At 50.8% G+C, this 13,764-nt stretch overlaps 1 long non-coding RNA gene across 1 annotated transcript; it reads right to left on the reverse strand.

Moving 5' to 3' along the window:
• Positions 1-3,010: 3,010 nt before the first annotated feature.
• Positions 3,011-13,542, reverse strand: LOC144370073 (uncharacterized). The gene is made up of 2 exons (XR_013430010.1): positions 13,258-13,542; positions 3,011-3,650 (listed from the first exon to the last, which is right to left on the reverse strand). It is a non-coding gene; the product is annotated as an uncharacterized LOC144370073 (long non-coding RNA).
• Between the last annotated feature and the right edge of the window lie 222 nt (positions 13,543-13,764).

A 13,764-nucleotide genomic window follows, 5' to 3' on the forward strand; every position in this document is an offset into this window, starting at 1 on the left:
AGATGTCTGGAGATGGGGAGGTTTCAAAACCCACCGCCCCTCACAGGGAAGGGGTGGCCCTGCAATTCGACCCTTTGGGCCACCCTAGGTAAGCTTAGGGTCACTCTCAAAGCCTGTGTGTTCCCTCCCTTAGAAAACTCTCCACAGATGGAAAAGGGAACCACGGTCCACCTAGTCGCTCAGGACAAACACCCAGAATCATCTTGGTCCTCCTTCCCCAAATTCCTCCCAGGGAAGGGGTCTGTCATCAATCCGTTCCATCCCCAGACGGAGGCCCAAACCAGCTCTTTTCTGCCCTACTCCATCACGTCACCCTCAAAAACCCTCAGTCCCCTTGATCTGGCTCCCCTCTGGCTCCCACCCAGGTCCCCACCTCCATGAAAGGCCACTAAAGCCATTGGCTTGCAAGCAGCCAGGGAGGTCCCTTCAAAAGATGGGTCAGATTATGTTGTTCCTCTGCTTATTAAAACCCTCCAAATGGCCTCCCCTCCCACTCCCCCTCAAGCTCCAGATCCTCTCCATCACCTGCGGAGGGCCTGCCCCACACTCCACTCTCCGGTAGCCTTACTTCTTGCGGGAACCGGCCTGACCCTCCTGCTGGTCTTGGCCCCAGCTCTCGCCTGAGGATGCGAACACAGTTTCGTGTGCTTGCCACGGTAGCAGCTCTACCCCACAGTCGTCTTCCCGGCAGAAACCACATCCTCAGAAATTCCACCCTCCTAGAGGACCCTGCAGCCCACTACACGCCACCACAGCTCCTCCAGTTACTATGTCACTGGCACCCACATCTGCTCACTGATCTGTGACAACCTGTCCCCTCTGCATTGGCTGGTTCTGCATATTCTCAGGAAGATGACGTGCTCTGTCCCCTCCAAAGCTCATTCTGGGGCTTGGTCCCTAAGGCAGCAGCGCTGAGAGGTAGAGGACCTCTCATCCCTTTCCTGAGGGACTGGATCGGTTCTTCTGAGAGCAGGTTCTCATAAAGCGGGTCCACCCCTCCTGCCTGACATCTCCCACGCACACCTGCTCGCCTTTCCGCTTTCCACCATGAGTTGAAGGCACCAGGCCATCATGAGGAGCCACACAGATACTGGTGCTGTGCTCTTGGACGGCGCTTCTGAATAAGGGACACAGAATTCCTGAAAGGAAGAGCACTTGACGGGGCTCTGCCAGGAAGGTGTCTGACCCTATTTGTCAAACAGAGTCATGGGGGAGAAAAGTCGGCACCATCTGTGAAGGACAGGGCTCACCTGGCCCCACATCAAGTTCATGGCAGAACAGTGACAGGCCTCCACCCATGCGGGTCGGAGATGTTCCACCTCAGCACCACAGGTCCCCACTGACGAGCGCAGCAAAGTCAGGACAATGTGTGAACGTGTCTGAAAGGAGCCTGCGTCCACCATCGCAGCCAGAGAAAGGAGCCAAGGCCCGATGGCAGACATCTCCCATCTGTGTCCCTTAATCCCTGTGGGCTCCATTTCGGGACCTGTGCCTGTCTGCTCCCGGGAAGAGGGCCTCCTGTGGACTGCCCTGGTCCAGGACCCCCTCCAGTGGTCACCAGCTCCAGAATGGCACTTGCCATCTGTCAACCATCAACAGGGGCCCTCCTGGGTCTGCTGTCCCATGGCCATCTCACCAAGATGAGGCCCCGTCTGGGATCCACCGCGGCAAAAAGAAGAGTCAAGTTGGGGTTTCACGATCATGATTAAGGTTCACTTAAGGAGTAAAAGAAAAGGAAAGCCCAGCTAGTTGTCAGGGAGGGGGAGGGGAAGGGGCCGGGCGGCTTTGTTGACAGCTGTTCCATCAGGTGGGGGAGAGGGAGCCTCGGCACGCTCTGGCCCTCCACCATGCCATTGATGAGGCATTTCCTTTACTCTCAGGCCAGAGCTGCCATCACACGAGCTTTTGCTTTTCTAAACTCCGTGTTTGTTTTTGTAGTTTCTGCCAAACTAAATCAGTTCGGCTTGTGGCAACTTTAAAGAATCACGACTCGCTCAAACAGTCGGGTCTTTGACTTCTTTCCAGGAACCTCGACTAACATTTGTATAGGTCTCAGTGCCTGGCGATCAGATCTTCTCAAGTCTGTGTCACAGAACTGCCAATTAGCCACTTCTAAGATGACAGATTTCTATTCTTTGATATGCACGGCTGGGTTTCTATCTTTCAAGTAGGACAGAAACACTTTTCTTGCCACACAGGTGGACAGGTAGGTGGACAGGTATCTCTCGTCGTACCCTCCCCCACCAGTCATCTCCCTACCTCCAGCCACAACCTGAACTCCCGCGTACCCTGGCCAACTCTCCCAGAGTGCCTCCTGCCGCCCGCGCCCCAGGTGCAGGCTGAAACCCTATGGCGACTGCGGCGGCGGCGATCCTAACAGAGCCTCCTGGGGTAGGGGAGACGGAGCAGCTGTTACAGAGGAGCCCTGCTGCTCTCTTGCCCATCGCCAGAGGTGGCACAGCAAGCCCACCGCTGTGTCCATTAAAAACTCAAAGAACCAAGTGTGTTGGGGGTTGGGGGGCTGAGGCACCGCCCCAAAGGGCTTGGAGGTAACTGAGCGAAGATCAACCCACCCAGAGCACTTGGCCCCTGGGGACGTCACCTGGGGCCTCTCCTGTGACCTTTCGCCTTCGGATCACAGGACGCTGGCCAGCCCCCGCCCGTGTACAGCTGCACAGAGCCAGGACGTTCCTGGACCTCGGAATTCTGCCCCTCCTCTCACCTCTGCCCTTGGCTGGGGTCACACCTTCTGCATTTGTGTTGGTTCCTGAAGCAGGGCCACCCTGAGCTGGGGTGCGGCTCAGAGGCAGAGCACTTGCCGAGCAGGGTTCAGTTCCCAGCACAAAGAAGAAGAACGACTCCGGCGCCCCAGGAAGGACACACAGACCTGAGGCCACCCCGATGTCTCCCACGTTCCCAGCCAGGGACAGTGACCAGCGAGGCCAGGCAGACATGATCACGAGGGCTACCTTTACAATCGTTTTTACTTTTAATTAAAGACCTACCAAAGTTTTGCGTTTTCCATTACATATCCACGTTTATTTTCACTTTTAAAATCCACTCCACACAGCTGGAAGCGGAGGCACACCCCCAGTCCCAGAGACTCAGGAGGCTGAGGCAGGAGGATTGCAAGTTCAAGGCCCACCTCAGCAACCTGGAGAGATCCCAGGCAAATTAACAAGACCCCGTCCTCAAAATAAAAAGGGCTGTGGCTGTAGCTCAGGGGTCAAGCACCCCTAGTACCAAAGAAGAAAAAGAAAGAGCTTGTCCATTTTCTTGGGTCGGAACAGAATACCTGAGGCTGGGCCATTTACATCAAGGAGAAGGTATTGGGCTCATGGTTCTGGATGTCAGGGAGACCGAAAGCATGGAGTCGGCATCTGGTGAGAGCTCTGGGCCAAATCCTCCCTTGGCAGAGGGTGGAAGGGCAAGAGAGAACCGGGTCACTCTGGAGGCCTCCAGGCCCGGTCACCAGCAGGCGTCCATCCATGAGGTGCAGCCCTCCTGCCCTGCACACCCCACCAGGCCCACCTCCCGACACTGCTCCCTGACCACGGAGTTTCTAACGATGAGCTCTGGGGGGCACATTCACACCCTTACGCAGGTCTTTCGCAATGAGCCGCTAGTTCAAAGCAGGGTCTCAGCAAAGTCTGTGGGAGGAAAAACCAAGAATCATGTCCAGTGAAGACTTTTCTCCTTCGCACCTTCCCAAGCAATCGTGACCCCACCCCTCCCCGCTGCCGGAGAGAACTTGTTTCTGGCATTGATAGATAAGAGGTGAACTTCAGCAGATGAACAAATGCTCAGAGCCACAAGGAGGCAACAGAGTTGGGGCTGGGCATTCAACCCAGGTCCTTCCGGCTGCAGAATCTACATCCCTTGGGGGTGGGGGTTAAAGGCCCAGAGAAGCAGGGTAATTGCCAATTCATTAGGAAAACGGAACTTCTGCATAAAAAGTCAGCTTTCCGTTGCTATGACCAAATCCTTGAGAAAAACAACTCCAAGAGGAAAGGTTTGTTTTCTCTTGCAGTTTCAGTCCATGGTCAGCTGGCTCCATTGCTTTTAGTCCTGGAGCGAGGCAGAGTCATGACAGAGGTGGCAGGAGAAAGCTGTCCACCTGACGGCAGGTGGAAAGCAGAGAAAGGAAGGGGCCAGGGACAAGATGCAGTTCCCGAGGGCACACCCCCAAGGACCCACTCCCTCCCACAGTTCCCACCGCCTCTGCCTGATGCCGCAGCAAGTGAGGAATCCATCCCTGAGCTCAGAGCCCTGATGACCCATCACTTGTCCAAAGCGCCACCTCTCAACATGGATGCCTGAGACCAAGCCATCAACACAGGAGCCTCGGGTGGAAATTCTAGATCCAGACTCACTGTGTGCAGGACGGCCCTCCCCGGGACACAATTCGAGTCCACCTCACGTTGGCAAGCGAAGTCACAGGAGGAGAACGGACAGGGAGAACCATTTCCAACTCATTGATCAAAAGCGCAGATGGAAGCAGAGGAAGCCGAAGTGTAACCGAATCCCCACGTTCCAACCGACATTAACAGTGTCCACGGCGGGCACACTGGGGAGTGCCAGGCCTCACCCGCCCGGGGCCTCTGGCCCTGGTGTGTGACACCCTGGTTTCCCTGATGAGAAGCAGGGCAGCGGAGTGGGTTGCACACGGCTCTCGCAGGGAGGGACGTGGAGTCTGTCCCCACGCTCCACTGGAACTAGCCCATGTGTTTGCAATTAGGAGGCAGCCGGCCCTGGCAGCCGGGAGGGCTCGGCAAGGCCTCCTGCCAACCGTGACTTCTCCTCTGCCCCAAACAAGGTCAGGGGCCAGCACTGCCCACAGGGCACCCTGGCCACCTGGCCTCAAGGAAACGGGAGAGAAGCGGAGCTCTTAACACCAGTCCTGGTCCCCAAGGCCACACAGCTGAAGGAAGCTAGGGACACGCCACGTGTGTCTTTCCGACGTAGGAGCCAATAAGAAGACACACCCATCTGTCCCCACCACTGGCTGGGACTCTCACACAGAAGCGCTTAAACCGAGGCTCCCCTCCCCTTGGGTTCTGGGGGAAGTCTAGTGACCCGTGATAAAGCCAAATCTGTGCCCTGGACCATTTCGCCACTCACAAGATGCTCCGAGGCGCCAGGCCACGTCCTGTAAGGAGAGGCCAGTCCTGGAAGCTGGCGGCATGGGTGAGGCCACTCTCCCACCTGGGCACCTGGAACACAAAGGTTCTGTGGTTGCCCAACCTGAACGTGACTCACCGCTCATTTCTTTTTGTGGTGAAAACACAAAGCAGCCATGGATGGGAGAAACCATCTTAAGACCTTGCACGTGGAGGATCTGGAGGCCTGACACTCCCCTCGTGATCCCCACCCAAGGACTTTTACAGGAACATCCAGCCGGAGACCCGGACAGGCAGGAAAAGGCGCCTGCGGTGCTAATGCCGACACTTGGGGACATCCTGAAGTAACAGGGAACCCTCCAAGGAATGGGGCATCAAGCGAATGTCACATTTTACAAATCACAGGACTTTCGAATCAGCTGTGAATTGGCTTCACCACAAAGAAAGGATGACTCTTAAATCAAGAAGTCGAGTGTACGGGAAAGAGGGAAAGACAGGTCTGGAAAGAGAAGCTTCAATTTAGCAAAGCCACAGAGAGAATCCTCAGCCATTATGCACGGCCACAGACTGCTGACTTGGGCACTCTGATTTTTCAGCAAGAACAGAAAAGAGCGGGTCCTTCTGGTAGCAAATAAACTAAGGAAAGCTTGACTGCTGTTTAAATCAGGCTTGACCCAGCAGGATTCCAGATCCACTCCCTGTGGTTCTTTGAAATCGACTGGGTTGAGACTTGGGAGGGAACAGGGGGCTCTGACCATGGCTGCTGGTGCAACTGCTGCCTTCGGGGTACGGAAGGTCAACGTCCCGTTGTACGTGACATACGACTTTGTCATTTCTAGCCCAGGCTCCCTGGGTTCAGATCCCAGCTCAGCCAGGCCTCGCAGGGACCCTCCTAAGAAGCACAAGGCTTGAGGCCTGGGTTATCACATGGGTAAAATGGGTGATGGCACTTCCCATCTTACAGGATCAGACAGAGAGAGTGCAAAATAGAGTGAGCCTTCAAACGTACTCATGTTATCATCATCTCTATTTTTATTTATTTATTTGTATGTTATTTATTATTAGGCACTTTACCACAGAGTGACAGCCCCTGCCCTTATTAGTTTTTATTTTGAGGCACAGTCTCAGCTAAGTTGCCCAGACTGGCCTTGAATTTGTGACCCTCCTGCCTAGGCCTCCTGAGTCTCTGGGATTACAGGCCTGCACCACACTCCACCTGTCTCCATGTTCCTATTATTATTTTGTTTTTATACTTGTGTGTGTCTCCACACATGCTCCAGGCCCCTGTTATTTATTTCATGGTATATTCATCCTTGTCATACTTCACATCATTATTTGCATTAAAGCCAAAATGTTCCTTTAAAAAGAAAGATACGATGCATCACGATTAAATGACATGATTCTGCAATTATACCTGGGTAACTTGCTGTGCAGAAGTTGCAGCTTGATTCTGGGGTTAAGCAAGTGATCTTTTGGAAATATGATTAATCGACAACTGTGAGTTTGTGTCTGGGTAACGTTTTTAAAAAGACAGAAGACCACTGGGACTTCCTTTTTAACTTTGTTCTGATTAGTACACGCAAGCTTTTATAGAAAATTTGGAAAGCACTAGAAACTCTAATGATGAAACACAATTCACTGTCCTACTTTTACCCAGACAAAGCTACCAATCAAATTTTGTGACTACTTTGTTGTTGTTGTTGTTTGTGGTGCTGAGGATTTTGAACTTCTTAAGTTATATACACACTCTACACATTGATGACACCAACACTTTTTGTTACAAGATTAGAGTCATTTTGCAAGCTAAGTTTTTCGGTATTATTAATGATAATACTGAGTGGTCTTATATTAATCACGTGTTATATCCCCCAAGGACTACATGCTCTTAAGGCAACTTTTCTGTGTAGTCCAGTGTATCCCATGAGTTTGGCCCACTGCCTGGATCCTAATAAGCACTCGGTAACAGTTGAACAGATGCGACATCAGATTGTAAAAATGTTCCCGTAGCATTATAGATGGGTATTATATATTAGGAAGGTTTTGCTACCTCATTAATTATTTTGTGCAAATTTGATTTTTGGTGTCTATAAAATATGTCTGTGTGTAGCTTACCAAATGTTCCCTGCTACTGGACACGCCAATCATTTCTAATGGTCAACTTACCAACTACACCTGCAGTCAAGATCACTGTGTGTAAATCTTCCTTTCTCTCTTTTCTCGGGACATTGGGAAGGTCCTGTTTCAAAGAGGTGGAGAGGTGGACTTTGTATAAATTGCCCACCATGTTCTCTAAACAGACGGGTCCATTTTACACATCTACCAGCGGGATATAAAATTGTCATTTTCTTTCACTGAGATAAGCCAATAAGTAGTTTGTCCTTATGTTTGATTTCTAATTCTAGAGCGTGAATGATTCGGAGACTTTATAAATGCCTATACCACCCATAAATACTTTTCTTTTGGAAATTCAGTTGTCTCCTTGGCCTCTTAATGCTAATCATTTTGAGCATTACCGTATTGTTTTAGCTTTTGTATCTTTTTAATATATTTTAAAACAGTCAAGTCTCCTTTCATCATGGGTCATACTCAAAATGTTTTACCATTTCTTTATTTTTCCAGGTGGACTGTAGGGTCATTTTGCCCAGCACCTCCCAAAAGTCTCATCAACATATGGATTAAGGTCATTTTAAGTGTTTGCTACCTGAGGAACAACTGACATTTTCTGAAATGTTTGGTCTTCCAGAGCATGTGACTAGATGACTGCATTTTTAAAAATCTTTTCATTATTCTAACCTACTTCTGTATTGATTGGTAAAGTGTCTGAGTGACTTTGACAGTGCCTGCCTATGTTTTGGCGGTGATATATTTGTTTTTGATCTTTTCAACAGAATTTTCCCCCTTTACATCTTTTGATGAGTGGTGATATATAGAGAAGCCTTTCCAATGTATTCTATGTACATTTATTGATAAATTCACAAATGAATTCTAAAAGTCTTTAACTTATTGACTTGGGTTTCAAGGTACACAGTCTCATAAAAATAACAACTGTACCCTGTAAATGAGCTCTCTGCCTTGTTTCTGTTTCATGTCCCGATACATTGCCAAGACTTGCAAAGCAGCCTCACATGGGCTTTTATAATTGGCTTTGATATTAACGGGACTATTTAGGTTACACTAGTAATGTTTATTTTGAGTTTGGCAGAGATATTAATTAACATCATAAAAAAAAAGTTTTCCTTTTGTCTCTGGTTTCCTATGATTTTCTCTTAAATCAAAAACAGGTGATAAAATTTTTTAAAAGCTGCACCGGCGTCCCATCATCTCTCTGTTTTAAATGTCAAAGTGATTACAGACACCAGAAGTAAACATGAGCCAGGAATGAAGGAGGACTCCATTTGGGGATGACTTCAAGGTCTAGTTTACATGTACATTATTATTAACTAGCAGCATGGCACTTGCCCACCTCTGAACACACCAAACCCCACAAGCGGCCCCTTCCACGGAGTGCAGTCATGGTAGACGCACAGATTAGCTCTAGACCCTTCTCAGAAAATTGTGACGGTTTAAATATGAGATGTCCCCAAAGCTCCTGTGTGAGACAATGCAAGAAGATTTAAAGGTGAAATGATTGGGTTAGGAGAGCCTTACCCTAATCAGTGTACTAATCCACTAGGGGTTAACCGGGTGGTGACAGGTAGATGGTAGGATGTGGCTGGGGGAGGTGGGTCATTGGAGGTCTGCCTTTAGGGGTATATATTTTCTTCCTGGTGAGGGGAGCTCTCTCTGCCTCATGTTGTCCTGCCCTGAGCCGCTGTCCTCCGCTACACTCTTCCACCACCATGATGTCCTGCCACACCTTGGGCACAGAGCAGTGGAGTGACGGCCGTCTGTGGACTGAGACATCTGAAACTGTAAGCCCCAAATAAACTTTCCCTCTTTAAAATTGTTCACGTCAGGTCTTTCGGTTGCAAGGGGAAAAAGAGTGACTAAAACAGAAATCTAAAAGCACATTTGACTATAATTAAACACAAACACCCATCCGGAGGCAGCAGGCTGGAGAGTTCCATTTCCAGATTCTCTGAAACCGTGCATGGGAAAGAAAGCTTTGAATAATTAGAGCAGGGCATGAGGCAATGGCAGGGTAGTAGGAGGCTAGGTGACACCCTCTCATCATGCGACCAGGATTCACAAGTGACAGATCATTAACATAAACAAATTACATAAAGTAGGAAACCTTAAAAAATGATATGCACCTTCCAAAACATTTCCCTTCACCTGAAATGCATAAATGAACCACCATTAATCTACCAGTGGAGAGCTCATGCCCTTCCTTTTGAGTAAAAAAAAAAAATTACCATTTACTATTCACATTAATTTCTCCATAAATCACCTATATTACATCATATATTTCATGGTTATCTTCACGTGAAGTGTTTAAATATACCTGTGAGCTGGGCACAGTGGTGCATACCTGTAATATCAGCCACTTGGGATGCGGAGATGGAAGGATCAAAAGTTCAAGGCCTGTCTCAGGTGAAAACTAAAATAGGCTGTGGATGTAGCTCAGGGGTAGAGCACCACTGGGTTCAATTCCCCAATGTCTGGACAAAACTAAGTCCAGACACCTACGATTCTGGACACAGAACCCTGGTCAGTTTCTATTAGGACTCAAACCTAATTCAACAGAAATTGTTCCAACACGTTTTCCTCATTCTGTGTTTTTAAAGTGTTTAGTGTATATTTCCTTTGTTCTCACCCCCTGGACTTGTAAGATTGTGTATTTTAGCTAAGTCTGCACGAAGTGCGCACGATTTCCATATGCAGGTTTGGGAACCCACAGTACTAACACCACACAGCCCAACTGCAGAGGCCGGGATGTGGACACACACTGGGGAAGAGCCCACCAGCCTCCTGGGGGTGGTGGGCGACTGTCAGCGTATTTACAGAGGGAATGGAGTTTCTGTGTATTCTGCACCCCCTCCGAAAAACAGAAACAGCTTAGGAATGTAGCTCATTGTAAACGGCTTCCAGGTTCCATCCCTGGCACTGATGATGGTGATGATGATGATGATAAATCCATTCATTGACAGAACTTTGTGTTATGATATCTGGTCAGAGAAGAAGGAAGGAATTGACACTCTATGATGTGAATCGTTTTCAATTTTCATATTATTACTTCTGTGACTTAAGCATGTAGTCGTATTTAAGTAAAAGCATGCAAGCAGGAAGTCACATTTTGGGGAAAGAAGGGATCAATAGAGTTTGGCAGGAATGAAGCCAAGATACTGTGCTGGTTTTTTTCTGCACCCAAAACCCGGACCAACTTCCATTAGGACCCAGACCTTGTCAATCAACTGTTTAACAACAAGAGGCAGCTGTGTGCATGGTATCCGTTCCCCGTTCCAGACCAGAGACATCAGCTGGCACCTCCAGAGGACACTACCATCTCCCACCCTGTAAGAAGACATTCTGTCAGGCCAAACGCAGACCATAATGAATGTCCCTGACCGGAGAAAAGGGAGATCCAAGCCAGAACTCTCCAGATGAAAGCCGCCTCACATCAGGGTGGGCCACGGGTGTCTCGTCCTGTGAGGACTTGCCTGCTGATCTTTGGTGACCTTGGCTGTACTGAGTCACCACAGGACCAGGGTGAGACAGGGTGAGGAATGGAGATGACCTAGGTACATCTCTCAGAGGGTCCAGTCATTTGTCAGTCCAGCACTACCAGCCACATCCAGCGTCCAGGAGCCAGGGAGTAATGGTGCCCTTTACACTAGTTTAAAATGCATGGGGCTGAAGGTGTAGCTCATGGGTACAACGCTTGCCTAGTACACGTGAAGCCCTCGGTTTGATCCTTAGCCCCACAAAAAAGAAAAAGAAACTAACCTAGACATTAGTAATAGAATAAACTGTTTTTTTAACATCAATGAGATGTAAAGTAAGAAAACTGAAGGAGCCTTTGTTAACTTCCAGAATCGCCAGGGCAGAACAAGGTCAGCTGTGCCCCGTCCCTGTGAGGGTCAGGGTCCACGTGGATGTCCACCGGCCAGTCACAGATCACAAATGGAATCAATGGTCCAGGTGCCACTCTCAGGACCTGCCATTTTGTGACTGCAGTTCATCATCTGTCGACTTGAAGAAAGTCTGTCTTCTGAGATGACCTGAGTGGACCTGGTTCCATCAAGGGCACAACAGACACTTCCCTGAGGAAGGAGAAACCCCACCACGCCCAGCAGCCTCAACCCATGCACAGAGTTCCAGCCTGGGACTCTCACCACCTGCCCAATGGGCTTACCTAGTGCTGTGGTCTGAATGTGGCATGTCCCCACCAAGACTCATGTTGAGGCTTGGTCCCCAGTGGGCAGTGTGGGGAGGGTTAGGGTCATCATGAAGGCAGAGTCTCAGGAATGCCATTCTCAGGCCCATGGGTTCTCATGGACCTGGACTGGTTACAAGAGAACAGACTATTGCCAAGCTGCCTCTACCTGTGTTCCCTTGCCCTGCTGCTTTCCACCATGGGCTGAGGCAGCACAAGGCCCTCGCCATATACGATCACCTGGACTTTTCAGCTTCCAAAACCAGGATCCAAATAAAACTCTTCTTTAAAAATCACCAAGTTTAACGTAGTCTGATACATCAACAGAAATGGACAAAGACACACTGTCAGGACTTATAAGCTCGGAAGTCAATTCCTTGGGATAAATCTCTTCCTATTTATCTCCTACTGGTTTTGTGTCTCTGGTTGAACCCCGACGGATGCCCTCCCCAAACCACCACAACATCATGGGGAAAACAGAAATGTGACTTCCATCATGGGGACAATCGGGAGCCTCCTGTATCCCTGGGCCTCGGTGCAGAAGGAAAGGCTCCAGGAGTGGAACAGGACCAAGGCCAAGAAACGACACTGCAGAACGGCCCCACCGCTCTCCCTGTGGAGCCCACAAATAACTGCAGCCTTGAACAGCAGCAGCAGGTGCACAGTCCCGGCATCCCTCAGCAAAACACTGGGTGCTATCTGTGCAGAGTGGCTGAAGAGCTGCCACAAACCCAGATTTAACAGCCTGGTGGGGTGGCGGTGGGCATGGCCCCCTTTGCCACTTAGCCTTGTCACTCCCCCAGGTCCCCGCTGGTTCCAGCACCCACTCAGCCTGGGTCTGCAAGCTCCTCCTCTCTCCACGTGCGTGCCCATGACAGATCCGCATCCTGCCACCTCCCACTGGACAACGACATGGCGCATGTTGAGAGCACCGTGTCCAGCCAACGGCAGAGGTACCCTCCTAGGCGCTCAGGCCAAATCCCTGGAGGTCACTCACTCAGGGTGAAATCAATTCCCGGAACTTCCTTATATGCAACCAGCTGTGCACATGCGCACAACTCCCGGCAACCACCCCGGCTAGAAGAAGCCTCCCAGTCCCAGGCCGGCCTGCAGACCTTCACGAGCTGACCCCTGCCCAGCCTGCAGACCTGCACGAGCTGAGCCCTGCCCAGCCTTCCCTGACCAGCTCCACTCAGCCCTCAGGGGATCACTGCAGCCCCAACTGCTTCTGCCCAGCTCTGGGGAAAACTCAGGCTGAGCGGTGTGAATTCTTCTCACCCGCGATCTTGTCCCCAGCCTCAGGCACCTCAGGGCGAGGTTGGGTGGTTCCGAGAAGGCACAGCCGGCGTGTCCAGGGCTGGAAGGTGCACCCACGCTCCTATTCCACTGATGTGTGGAAGTCAAGAATAGGTCTCAGGCTCCAAAGCACATGGACCTCAAGGCGGAGGCCAGTGAATCTCGTTTGCCAGAGAGAATGGCACACCTGTCCAGGGACAAGACGGGGAGCCACTGGCTGCAGGAGCCCAGGCGTTACGTGTCTTTTGGGGGGCCATCTCCAAGGCACACCCCCTGGGGAGTCTGTTTCGGGGTGACCCTGCTGGGAGCCCTGGTGTGATACTTCATGAGCTCACTTCCCAACTCCACAGACACCCCGACCTCAGCTTCCCACCACTAAGAACCTACAAGTCATGTGACCTCTGCTGGCTCTGGAGGCGTCCAGCTTGAGGGGCGACTGAGATTCGTGGCTGATTTTTTCCGTTCAGCACAGGAGCGTCAACCCTGAACTCAGCCTGGCCTGAGTCCATCTGGATTTCCCCTCACCTCTAACTCCACCCGAGGCAGAAGGCACACTGTCTGAGCCTCACGAGTGGAAGAGCCGGGACGAAAGACCACAGGAGAAGAACCACGTGGGCAGGACCCACGTCCTCCTGCTCCGTCACCACACTGAAGAGTCCAACCAGAATCTCGAAGGCCTCCTCCAAGGCTCTGGGTTCCCAGGGAAAGTGCTGGGGCTTTTAAGGCCAGACTTCTCAGAGGTCCTAAACCCAGGGAGGGCGTGGCCCGCCTGCGCACACAGGTTCACTGGAAAGTTCCACTGGCGCTAGGACCGTGGCCTCCCACAGGGCTCAAGATAAACACAGCCCCCATAAAACTCGACAGCGCAGGCTCTGCTCCAGGGAGAGCTCTTTATAACCTGCCCGAGCTCTCTGCCAGGAAATGATTGCTTTTCCAGTCTGGCCGGGAATGTGTCCTGCCTCCTGTCTCTGGGCACAGACGTCACGGCGAGTGGGTGGGCTGGAGAAGAGGGGGGGCCAGGGGCAGGGAAGT

This window comes from Ictidomys tridecemlineatus, chromosome 13, assembly GCF_052094955.1.
Source record: "Ictidomys tridecemlineatus isolate mIctTri1 chromosome 13, mIctTri1.hap1, whole genome shotgun sequence".
NCBI lineage: Eukaryota > Metazoa > Chordata > Mammalia > Rodentia > Sciuridae > Ictidomys > Ictidomys tridecemlineatus.